Source organism: Dipodomys spectabilis, unplaced genomic scaffold, assembly GCF_019054845.1.
Source record: "Dipodomys spectabilis isolate Male_0828 unplaced genomic scaffold, ASM1905484v1 ptg000412l, whole genome shotgun sequence".
NCBI classification, from domain to species: Eukaryota; Metazoa; Chordata; class Mammalia; order Rodentia; family Heteromyidae; genus Dipodomys; species Dipodomys spectabilis.
The window spans coordinates 915,977-928,373 of record NW_024871089.1 but is presented as its reverse complement, the minus strand read 5'-3'; positions in this window follow the sequence as shown (position 1 = coordinate 928,373).

Below are 12,397 nucleotides of genomic sequence, written 5' to 3'. Positions count from 1 at the left end.
TTCTGCCTCGACAATGAAGCAGCAGGAACAACTTCAGTTTCTTTTTAAAAAAATATTGTAAAAATAGTGTACAGAGGGGTTACAATTACATGACTAAGGTAATGAGTACATTTCCAATTAAGCATAATCACCTCCTCCTTTGTTTTTCCCTACAATCTCTTCCCACTCTACCTCCTCAACTCCCTCACACCCCAAATTGTAAAGGTGTTTTTCATTATAATATCTTATACATCTCATTGCTACAATATGTCAACCAGTATCCTGTTTCAGCATTTGTTACGTCCCTTAACTCCACAAATTAGAAAAATGTATATAAAAGACGCACGCTCCTGTCATAAAGGGTTATAACTTGGGGGAAGAACATACAAGGGAAACAAATCATATAGGACAGTTTAGAATCATAAAAGCAATTCAAGAAACTAGAAACAACTTATGTCCCTATCTAGGGATTCATTTCATTTATCATCTTCTTGTATGGCCATATGTATATAGCTTTTGGACTTTTCTGCTCCTCCTCGATTTATACTATTTATTGTAAATAGGGGAAACCATGGGACCCATGTTTCTTAGGGCCTGGCATACTTCACTTAATATAATATTTTCCAGAAAAACAAATCGTTTAAATAGTGTTACAGGTGGATCCACTGCAACAATGAGATGGACAAGTTGTTATGTCGAAAACGAACTTTACAACTTGTGGGGGGGAAGGATTGGGTGGGGAAATAGGGGGAGGCTGGGAAGGGATGGAAGGGGAAACAAAGGAGGAGGCTACAATACTTGATAAGAAATGTACTCATTCATCTACTGAGAGGCATCTGGACTGATTCCATATCTTAGCTATGGTAAATAATGCTGCAATAAACATAGTTGTGCTGGTAGCTTTAGTGTGGTCTTTTTTGTAAACATTTGGGTAAATGCCCAAAAGTGGGATTGCTGGGTCATAGGGGATCTCTATGTGAAGTCTTTTGAGGAACCTCCATACTGCTTCCAAAGTGGTTGAACAAGTTTACATTCCCACCAACAATGAAGTAAGGTTCCTTTCTGTGGTATATATACACAATGGAATTCTATGCCTCCATCAGAAAGAATGACATTGCCAGATTTGTTAGGAAATGGAAAGACTTGGAAAAAATTATATTAAGTGAAGTAAGCCAGGCCCAAAGAAACATAGGTCCCATGGTTTCCCTTATTTGCAATATCTAGGATATGTATGAGTCAAGTGGAAAAGGTCAGATAATGTGATGTTAGGAAAATGAACCCTTAGATATGTATTTTAATGTTTTTTTTTTCCTGTCATGCATTTGTTTCTAACGTATTTATAAGATTATCTCTTTGCAGCTTTGTATGTCCCTCCCCCTGCTTTCACTATATTTGATGTCAATATAAGTTGTAGAGGAGATGGGGAAAAAATAGTCGTTTAAGGATACAGGTGGACCTGTTGCAACAATGAGAAGTACAAGTTGTCATGTCGAAAATGAGCTTTACAATGTTGGTGCGGGGGGGGGGGGGGAGAGGTTGGTAGGGGGTAAGGGAGAGAGGCGGGGAGGATTGGGGGGGTGGGGGGAAGCTGGGAAGGGATGTGAAGGGTAAACAAAGGAGGAGGCTGCAATGCTTGATAAGAAATGTAGGCATTAACCTGCACATGTAATTTTAACCCCTCTGTACAGTGTGTTCACAAAAAATAAAAAGAAAAAAAGAAAAAAAGAAATGTACTCATTATCTTGCTATTGTAATTGTAACCCCTCTCTACAGTATTTTCACAATAAAAAAATTAAAAAATGGAAAAAAATAACTTTTTCCAATTTTTACCATTTCCTAAAAAATGGAGTGATGTCATTCTTTCTCATGGAGGCATTGAATTCATTTCTCAATGAAGGTTAGAAGGATAAATGTGGGGATAGTGAGGAATAGTGAATGTTGTGAATTAACAAGTTTTGTCGTCGTGAATAAAAGTAATTGTTTATAAAGTAATTTTCTTCAGAAAGGGAATATTAGATGAGAAAGATATTTCACTGTTTAGATAATAAATAGAGTGGAGAAACTGTGTCTAAACTCATAAACAACGGTTAAAAATGAAAAACCCTGGGTTTTAATGTAATCTCACTTAAATGAATTCTGTGCACATGAAAGACGATTTTCCTACAACATTTTCAATATTTTGTGAGTGTAGTTATTAATTTTAGATCTACATGTCTGATAATTTTCCTTTTCCTTCCTCCTTTATGTCTGTGTTTCCTCTACAGGAGGAAGCAACATAAAAATGAAGTGGAACATTTCAATGCACATTTTCTTTTCAGAGATGCTGTCAAATTTCTTCAATGTTGTTTAAATACCGGTGGATAATTTTTAAGTTACCAATATTATGGTATTTTATTAGAAAAGAGTAAGAACAGCTGAGCGCAAGTGGCTCTGGTCTGTAATCCTCAGGAAGGTGAGATCTGATGATAAGGTTCAAAGTCAGCATCGGCAGGAAAATCCATAAGATTTTTTTTTCTTCAAATGACCACCAGAAAAGTGAAAATGGCAGTCTCTCTCAAGGGGCAGAGCGAAAGCCTGAAGCTAAAGTGTGCAGAGACAATGCCCAACCTCACAGTACAAATTCCAAGACAGACAAAAAAAGCCAGAAGAGAAGCATTTGCAATATTTCTGTGTAATTTTGAAGGTCTAGGAAGCATAGTATTTGACAGAAGTGTTTTAAAATACTCACTGTCTTATAATGAGATGACATTTTTGCAAGAATTGTATAATATATTTGGCAGAAGTGTTTCAAATTATTCACTGCCTTATGATGGCATGACATTTTTGCAGGGATTGTATAGAGAGCTTTGCCAAAGTTCAGAATCTATCAATTCAAAATTTTCCTTCAAAAACATCTCAATCTCATTACGAAGGGGTTTCCATGTAAGGGAGAATGTGTGATATTGATATTAATGGCCGTTTCCTACATATACTTTCATTCTTAACAATGTGTTATGTACTATCAAACTTTTCCATGAATGTGTTACTGACTTTAGATATTTACCAATATAAAAGGGAATCTTTGGGAATATTAACATGCCATCACTGAATTTGGAATTAATTCTTTCCTGAGAATGCAAAAATTATAACACTGTTTTGTACTCTAATGACAGGGACATGAGTTACAGGGAATGGTCCAGGCAAATATAAAAGAATCAGCTTTTTTCTGACCTTAGGGTGAATCAAGAATCTTGACTATTTTACAAAATGTATAATTGTGCCTAATTGGAGAACATTCAATCAAACAAATAAAGGAATGAAGGGCATACAAGCCATAAACGAGTCTATCAGGGACACCTTGGATTTAGACAAGTGCCCATTAGCATGTCTAGGTTGTTGGGTGAAGAAAGAAACCTGAGGAAAGGATTGTTTCCTAACTTCTAAATGTAAGTTGACCCCTCACAATAGTTACTTTTGTCTGGGAATAATATGTTCCATTTCACTTATTAATCATGTAGAATATAAGAAAAATATAAGAAAACTAAAATAATATGTGGTTCTTAATACAAATTTCCCAATAATTTCTGTGTTCCAAAAAGAAGAATGGGTAGGAAAATTTTACCGATTTTTTAAACCACCTAATTTTACAATGTATTTGTCAATGCACAAGATTCTAAATCATCTCAATATTTTTCATGTGTAGTGTAATCTGCAGAAGAAATCTGTGAATTCTTCCGATTTTCTGTGGCAGGGAAAAATAGATTCTTGCAGGAGTACAAACAGCGGACATTTATTAGTTTTGCGGGGCAATGTGCACTCTTTGAAGATACCATATTTTGTACAGAGAACCTGTGATTTATTAGACAAGAATTTGTTCTGAGAAGAAGAATCTGTAAATTATGATTTTAATTCAAGATCAGTTCATGAAACCATAAATCATGAATATTCGTTTTCGACTTGTGTATAAATTGCCCCTCATATTTATGCCCCCCACCATTTTTTAATTCATTTGGCATTCTTGGCCCACAACATTCCTATTTCTAAATGGAATAAACTTTCAAGTATATTTTAGGAAGATCTCCCTTGCCAAAAAATATTTATTACTGGTTAGATTCCTATGTAATCAAAAGAGATGAAGTATTTGACTACAGATGAGGAAGTTTCAAATCGGAAAGTCTTGCTTACAATTAGGATAGTTGTGAAAATGTGAAGGTTGCTAATTTGGAGCATATTTGAGCATCAATATCTCTTGGTTTGCGATTTCAAATGACTATTTGGATTCCTACCAAAATATTTGAAAAAAATGATTGCAACATGAATTTTTCAATGTGGGCTTGAAACCTCATGACCTAGGGAAATCTGTCTGCTTTTAGGAATGTCAAGAAATCAGACGTGTGTGTACTATTGACTTAATTATCTACAGGTAAACTTATGAGACTTGAGAATAGTGGATGAATCAATATTCTTTTTTCTAATGGAATTTTGTCAAGGTGATGTACAGAGGGATTTGAACTACATATGTAAACAATGAATGAGTAGTTGTCTCATCATAGGTTTTTACCCATATTTCACTTTTACTGTTTTTTGCCTAAAATCTCTATCCTCTCCCACCAAGTGTAATATTTATTCCCTACATATAGATTTGTTGGGATTGTTCTTGTATGGTTCGCCCTTTGTCCTTTGTCTCAGAATTTGTTGTTCCCTCCCTGTGCCTAATTCTCATTACCTTACATGAAATACAGTGTGTACCAAAATCAAATACAGTGACAACATTGTACAAAACATAGGAAAATAAAGGAAAAAGGCAAGTGAAGAGAAATACCTTCACATACTACATTTTAAAAAATCAAGAAAGAGAAACAAACTAATTTTTATTGCAGAGTTGCGTTTGTTTAGCCTAATATTTTATGGTCATATGTATATTACTATTATGCTATTTTGATACTATTCTAGGACTAAAATGGACTTATACCAGTTTTTAGAAATAAGAGAAACGATGGAGCTTATGTTTGTTTGGGTTTGGCGCCCTTTAATTCATGTTTAAGTTTTTCCATTTCCTTACAAATGGCACTATGTCATTATTTCTAATGGAAAATATAATTCCATTGTGTTTATACCCCACATTTTCTGATCCATTAATCTGCTCTCAGGCATCTGGAATGGTTACTGGTTTTCCCTATGGAATGCACATAACTTTGACATTCTAATGGAATGTGGTTGAATTTCAGTATTGACTTTATTGGCTTGATTTTATTGTCACAGACATTCAGCATTTCTTCCTATATCCTTTAGCCATTCTCAATTAGCCATCAGTGAAGTCTCTCTTTAAATTTTTAGAGTTTTTTTCATAGAGTGGGGTTATTGTTCAGGTTTTCTTTTTGCGGGGGTATTTCACTTGAATTTTGTTTATACTTCAGTTCTAAGTTCCTTTTCTCTTTCTTGGCTAGTGAAGATCTTCTCCCAATCTTTCCGCTTTTTATTTACCTACTTAGTTATGTCCTTTCGTATAAAGAATTGGTACACGTTCAGGCAATATAGTGGGTCTAACGTTTCTTTGACTTGATACATTTGTGCATCTGTAATGAGAAAGTTTCAACCTGTTCTACGAGACCTAGTATTTCTCTATTGCTTCCATTCTGGGTATTTGCTTTAACCTCCAGGTCTAATCCATTAAGAAACTGTTTTGACACAGGGTGATTTATAATCTATCTTTAAGCTTTATAAGAATTACAACACTATTTATTAAATATTGATTTTTCATTTTAAAGCATTTACACTGCTTCTTTTTAAATTTCCCTAATGAAGAGTCGTATTTTTTTCTTTAGCAGTGGCATTTAAAATATAGATGCCCTACTTTCTATTTTGTCTTAATTGGTATATGTCCAGTTTCATCCAAAGAGGAATGCAAGAGCTTAATTGCTATGTATATGTGAAGAAGATTAGGGTAAGAAAAATAAACTCCAAGAAACATGAAGTTTATCATGGTTGGTATTTTCTTTAAAAATAACATGAAAAATTATTTCTTTTTTGTTGGTTTTTGTCCTTTATTTTTCATAAGGTTTCTCCCTTCTTGTCACTATATTTGATTTTGGTAGACTGTGGACTGTATAAACTTTAATCTGAATAGGGCAAAGAAGAGGAATCAAAATTTAGAGATAGAGGACAAGGGGTGAACCAATGCCACAAAATTCCTCACAAGACATCATGTTGGAAATGGCTTTTACGGCAGGCGGGGGGGAGGGTGGTGGTCGCGATTTTTGAATGAGAATAAAGTGTAAGGAAAATGAGGAAAAAGTAACATGTGAAAAGAAAACCATTCACTGCCTTAGATACATAATTATAATCACATTGTACATTACACTGACAATATGTTTAAAGAAAAAGAAGAGTATTGATACGTTTATTTTAATTTTCATGTTTACACATGGATTCGTTTTTAGATTGGCTTTCAGTCTATACACAGACATGTGATGAACGATCTGTTCTCTTCAGCTCCCTACTTGAAAAGGCTCAGTTCCTCTGAGTCTGAAGGTTCTAAATTATCCTTCACAAATTAATGTTGACTTCATTCCTGCTAACAATTTCTGAAGGATAACCAGGAAATATTTGCAATTATATACTAGGTTCACAAATAAACCCATAATCAGAAACTCACCCATTTCAATACCAATAATAAATATGAGGCACATTCTTACATGTTTAACTTCCTCCTCTGTACCCAAAAGATTCAACTAAATTTATTACACAGGAGTCCTAACAACAATATTTACAAGGTGGATCTTCCTAAAATATGCTTCAAAAATTATTCCATTTTGCATCAAGAATATTTTGGACCACTATAAAGATTTGGGGGCATATATATGTGTGGCAATGACACACAAATTACATATGAAGATAGTCATTGAATATAGTCCCATAAAAGTGTGGTTGTTATACTCTACATATACAGTCCACTCTTTCTTGGAACATCATACACTGCCAAAAGATGCATATCCTCTTGCCCTAAAATTATCACATTTGTAGCACACAATCATGCTATCTTCACAAATTGCAGTTTGGCCCCTCAAAAGAATAAGTTTTGAATGTCATTTTGTGTACACATACATTAACCTGGTTTTTTTCTGCCACATGTATTGGGAGGACCTCTCAGAATCCTTGTTTAGATAAGATTATATGTGGAAATGATTGAGATAGACGAGAAGCTTCTATAGAAAGAACTATACTTCAAAATGTTGGTTGAAAAATCCCTTTGAAATTTTAATGGCCATTCTATATGGAAATACATAATTGGTGTAAATTTGTATGAGAGGTCTAATATCATTACAGTTTTGTTATGTATTTATTAGGCTCTGAAATTATATCAATATATGAAATGGAAGATGATATTCACAGGCAAACTTAAGGACAGTGAATAAAGAAGTATGATTTGTTCTCTATTGGGAAACAAATTAGATTTCGATTTGATCATTAAAGTTTCTATATTCCAACCTTACTATGTCTATATGTATAGTGACATGGTGAATTCCAGTAAGGACATAAACACCCGGCTTTGCTTCTGGATTCAAGGAAAGAGTGAGTAGGGATTGAATAGGTAGTAGAAATTAAAAGGAATTCATTTGGTTGAATGAGCATGAACAATATATTAATAAATGTAAGACGTAGTTGAAAAAATGAGAAATAGTTTGACCTCATGGTTTGTTCATAGAATAATTCCTGAAAAGAAATAGAAAAAAATATATTATTTTACTTTCTGTGGAAAACACTGGAATATGTATTTCTGAATTCTGCACATGAACAAGAACTTCACCAGCAGTTCAAGCGATATTCAGAAACTAATAAGAGCATATCATCAGTTATTTAACAAAAATCATGCATACTTCCACTTCCATTTCTATTGAAATTTGTTCATTGTATACAAACCACACTAATTGCACTTGGACACTCTCTGCCTCAACACATTCAAACTTCACTAAATAATTGAAGTATGACCCTAGTCAATCTGTTATTTCAGCTCTTAAAAATTTACTCTAATATCACCCTTTCAGGCTTCGCCATGTCTTGGCACACTTTCTGAACTAGGTCTCTTGTAATATATATATGCACGTATACTGCATCCAGGAAAATAGGAAAAATACTTCACGTGGTTGTACACTAAAGAAAATCCATAGTGGTTTTACTATATAATGTTATTACAAAGAACTTAAATCAACACTCTATTTCAATATTTGTGAACGGATGCATAAAAACAAACCACAAAGAGTGATTGTTTTATGGGATGTATCCTACCAAAAGATACATGCTTTTTGGTAGATAAGTAAAATATGAAGGGATTCCATGCAAATACCTTCAGGTACAATTACAAGAAATATTCCATGGCTCATACAAATAAACGGCTTTTCCATTCTTATGTGTGGACAAAACAAATGCTATTGTGAAGTCACAATTACATTGTGAAGTGGTATCAGGTAAATATATTCCGAACTTCTGAAAAATAATTAACCTTTAAGACACATATGCATATCCTCTCTCAGTAGGAACACTGAAATATTGGACTTTGAAATGAGCATAGAAAATTTACTTAACTTAGGGTAATATTCCTACATGAACACTGCTTTCTCAAATAGTTTTGGTTACGAGAATTATATGACAGAGACATACCAACATTTGGAATATATCACTTGGATCAAGCCCAGGGTAAGAGGCTTGAATATCTATGGACCAATCAAGGATTCAATACTAATTGCCAAAGAAGACACATTTAAAAAAAATGAGTGAAATCTTGAGATTAATTTTTATCATGAGTGAGTAAAATCAAGAATTGAATGCCGGAAAACTATCCTCACTTTTCAATTCCAAAAAATATCCACTTATGGGTGTTGAAACATCAATATCAATACAATACAATCAATACAATATCAATACAATACAATATCAATATCAATACCTCTAGAATCTCTTGTCTCACTTATGAAAAGGAAGAGGTCTCATATTGGCAAGCAAGACAAATTACATGATTCCAAATTAAATAAATGTTCATGAAGAATTCCAGGAAAACAAAAAATACAGTTTACTTTTTCTTTTATTTGGCATCTTACCATGTCAGAGAGACTTAATGTTTTCAAATTCCATAAAATCAAAAATGTAATCTATTTTCTGACAAGTTCATTCTAGCAATTAAAATTCTTTAAACAATCTCATAAATACTTACTAATTGAGAGCATATCTTTTGTACTTATACATTTAATTTTGGATTTCCAATCTATACCATATTCAATGTGTATATATACTCTATACAGGAATGTAAAATTTGAAATCCATTGGCTGCTAAAATAACTCTAAATACCTTTTACTATATGTATATCTGCAAAGTGCAATTTGTAAATCATCTCAAGAATCTCCTCAAATAGATTACAGTAATTCGTGGAGAAAATTTAAATCAGTCATTCCTATATTATTCATTAATGAATTTCAGAAGGTATATATGGTAACAAATCCATAAGTCAGTACATTTATCAATTACCAACTGAAGATACTGCCATTTACACTATCAGAATTGATGTGAGGAGTGAATCCTGATATTATGAAAATGGTTATAAAAAGATTGGCCCAACATAAAACTGTTATCTATGGCTCCCCTGATTTAAATTCATTATAAGAGAATGAGAAGAACATTCAGATAAGGTAATTGTGATTTGAAGGAAATTGGGTATTTACATTTCTTATCTGTCCTAGGGAAACTATACTTCACTTTTGCCACCAATCATAGGTCCACCAGTTCAGAAAGCAATCAAAAGCTTCGTTTTAAGTGAGCAAAATATATGGGTATATAGAACAGAAAGTTTGTTATTCATTTATCTTTCTTTACTGTGAATTTTAAGAGACAATAGTACATCATAAGGAAAGCATTTCCTTTACCTCTTTTTGCCAGATGATTTGATTGTGCCCCTAACAAAACTTGGGCTAGGATCTTCCAAGGATTCTGCCAAAGGGAAAGTTACATTCTTGATTGAGGTGCTAGATTAGATTGGCTCAAACTTATACATTGATAAAGAAAAACAACAAGGTTTTTTGTTTTGTTTTTGATAAAGAAAAACAACAAGGTTGAAGGCCTCGAGAGCTTTCCAAGAAACATTTAGCCTGATAATGAAGATTGAAAATTATGAGTGCTTAGCCATGTGCAAAACCATATCATTTAAATGTTTGACGTGGTTTTTAATCAGTTAATACTGCATATTTTCATATATGTTATTGATATTAGCATATAAGACAATCCAAGTTGAACAAAGAATTTTTAACTTCACTCCTAAAGGAAGAAATCATACAACAGCACAAGGTAAGTTGAGATTCAATAATGGAAAATGCAGAAAATTCAACCAGTTTTTACCTTTACCCAGTCTTCCTCAGAGGAAACATATTGCCATGTACTTTCAGAACTCTTGTCTTGTTTCTCGTTCCATATGATGTTATCTACAAACAAAGAAAAAACTAGTATCACAGTAGGATTCAGGTGCAAATGGCCTTCATTGATCTGGATTGTGTTTTAGTTATCAGGCTTATCTACATCATCTTCAAGAGAAGTTTTGTGCATACAAGTTGCAATATGTTCACTGAGTTGATCTCGTGGAACCAGGTGGCGAGCATTAAAGGGACAAGTAGTCAATTTGGCAGCAATATCAGGATGATTCTGTATAACAAAAGTTCAAATATGGAGAAACATTTTCAATTTTTCTCTTTTTAGATTACTTTGGGCAGTATATCTACCATGGACCTAACACCACGGTATAGGTACTGTGCTATTACACCCTCTTTTTTAATACATTTTTTTAATTGAAAAGTTACTGTACAGAGGGATAACAATTATGTGAATAAGGTAATGAGAACATTTCTTATAGAGTATTGCTACTCCCTCCACTGTTTTTCCCCTATGATCTCTTCCCTCCCCATCTCCCCAACTCCTCTCTTCTACCACTCCTGCCCACACAGATAAAGTTGTAAAGTTCTTTTTCAACATATCTTGTAGATTTCATTGTTACAATGAGTCAACCACTATCCCAAAGCAGTATGGAGTTTCCTCAAAAGATTCCACATAGAGCTCCTCTGTGACCCAACAATCCCACGTTTGTGCTTTTTCCAAATGATCACATACAAGACCATACGAAAGTTAGCACCATTATTTGTCATAGCTAAGATATGGAACCAACCCCGAAGCCCTCAGTAGATAAATGGATTAAAGAAATGTGGTATATATATTAAGATGGAATTCTATGCCTCCATTAGAAAGAATGATATTGCTCAATTTGTTGGAAATGGAAAGACTCTGAAAAAATTATATTAATTGAAGTAAACCAGGCCCATAGAAACATAGGTCCATTGTTTCCCTTATTTGAAATAACTAGTATATATTTAAGACAAGCAGAAATGTTCAAAATCGATGGTTATAGGATCATTAAAAAATGAATTTTTCTGTTAAAGAGGCTTTTAAGGCAGGGATCAATTGTAGTTGAGGAGATGGGAATGAGGGGATGGTAGAGGAAAAATAAAAGAGAAGAGAAATTGCTCAATGACTCCTTCAGAAAGAATGACATTGCCCCATTTGTTAGGAAATGGAAAGACTTGGAAAAAATTATATTAAGTAAAGTAAGCTAGGCCCAAAGATTCATAGTTTCCAAGGTTTCTTTTTTTTCAATAACTAGTATAAGTCTGAGACAAGCACAAATGCTCAGGTAAGATGATGTTAAGAGCAAAGAACCCTACATAAGGACAGAAGTTTTTTTTTTTTTTTTCTTGCTATTGTTTCTAATGTATCTATAAGGTTCCCCATTGTCAACTTCTAAGGTTTTGGGGTACCTGGGTAAGGGTCATGAAATCAGGACACAGGGGATGCATAGTGAAAACAACAATTGCCACTGCAGGCTGTTCTTTATTGCTAGTGGGTATTTAAAGGCAAGCAAGCATTATTCTTTGCCAAGGTTAATCAGGAGATAATCATACAAAAAAATTTCAACAGATACATTTTTACTTAACCTATGAGGTTATTTCTTTGTATATTATTATCTAAACTATTTTAGAGCAAGCTCAAACCACTTCCCCAATCTCAGGAAAATGCTTGACTAGCTGATCATCTATGCTAAAGCAAGCAGAAGAGCTACTTCCTCAGTTCCCAGAAGTCTGTGTTTTGGCATAAGAGAGAGAACTTGTTCCCTCTCTAGCCCGGCATTCCAAGAGCTTTACACATACAGGAACACAGTGGTCAGATAATTCTGAGGCCGGAGCCTGCATCATTCTGACCCTTCAACATAAACCCTGAGTCTTCACACCCCATGATTTTTATTTATTTATTTTTTGAATGTCCCTTCCCCATGGTATAACTCCTGTATGTAGGAAGACCTGAGGAAGATGGTGGAAGAGAAGCTGGAGGATAAACAAGCTCTCGCATAGA